The sequence below is a fragment of the Propithecus coquereli genome, unplaced genomic scaffold (genome assembly GCF_000956105.1).
Source record: "Propithecus coquereli isolate 6110/MARCELLA unplaced genomic scaffold, Pcoq_1.0 Scaffold206, whole genome shotgun sequence".
NCBI classification, from domain to species: Eukaryota; Metazoa; Chordata; class Mammalia; order Primates; family Indriidae; genus Propithecus; species Propithecus coquereli.
Genome location: NW_012145634.1, coordinates 5,161,094 through 5,162,288, shown reverse-complemented (window position 1 = coordinate 5,162,288; position 1,195 = coordinate 5,161,094). Strand labels below are relative to the sequence as shown.

General features: G+C 39.3%; 1 protein-coding gene across 1 annotated transcript in view; it reads left to right on the top strand.

The window, feature by feature from the left end:
* SGSM1 (small G protein signaling modulator 1) overlaps window positions 1-1,195 on the top strand; it is a 65,728-nt gene that overhangs the window by 41,439 nt on the left and 23,094 nt on the right. The gene's annotated exons all lie outside the window — the stretch shown is intronic.

The window sequence follows — 1,195 nt, the reverse complement described above, 5'->3', positions numbered from 1 at the left end:
GTTTCACTCTGTCACCTAGGCTAGCATGCAGTGGCCTCATCATAGCTCACTGCAACCTCAAATGACTGGGCTCCAATAATCCTTTCACCTCAGCCTCCCAAAGTGCTAGGCATAAGCCACCATGCCCGGCCCATGTGTAATTTTTTAAATAAACGTTTTATTTTGAGATAACTGTAGAATCACATGCAGTTGTAAGAAATAATGCAGAAAAATGTCATGCATCCTTTACGCAATTTCTTCCAATGGTAACGTCCTGCCAAAACTGTGATGTAGAACGATATCGCAACCAGAGTATTGACATTGGTACAATATATAACCTTATTCAGATTTCCCCAGTTTTACCTGCACTCCTTTGTGTGTGTGTGTGTGTGTGTGTGTGTGTGTTTCATTCTCTACAATCTTCTCACATGTGGAGATTTGTGTCCACAACCAGAGTCAACACACAGAACATTTCTAATACTAGAAGGACTCCATCATATATTGTCCTTTTGTAGCCACACCCACCTCCTTCCACCCCAAACTCTGTCCCTAACTCCTGGAAACCACTAATAATATGTTTTCCATTTCTATAATTTTGTCATTTCAAGGATGTTGCATAAATAGAATCATACAGTGTATAACTTACTGGGATTGACTTTTTTTCACTCAGCATAAATCTCCAGAGACTCATCCAAGTTGTTGTTTGTATCAGGAGTTGATTCCTTTTTATGGCTGAGTAGTTTTCTGTGATATGGATGTACTACACTTTAACTATACATCTGTTGATGGCTATAACTAGGTTGCTTCTAGTTTTTTGGCTATTACAAATAAAGCTGCAAAGAACATTCATGTACAGGATTTGGGGTGAGCATAAGTTGTCATTTCTCTGGGATACATGTGCAAGAATGCAATTTTTGGGTAGTTGCAATATGGTAGTTGCATGTTTGGTTTTATAAGAACCTGCCAAACTGTTGCAGTGGCTGTATCACTGCATGTTACCGCCAGTGACATATGAATGATCTCCCCTTGCATCTTCACCAGAGTTTGATGTCGTCACTTGTTTACATTTTAGCCACTCTGATAATATGTAAATGATATTTCATTCTGGTTTTAATTTGCGTTTCTCAAATGGCTAATGAGGTTGAACGTCTTTGCGTGCACTTATTTGCCATTGTCTGTCTTCTCCGGTGAAATGTCTGCTTGTGGCTTTTGTTCG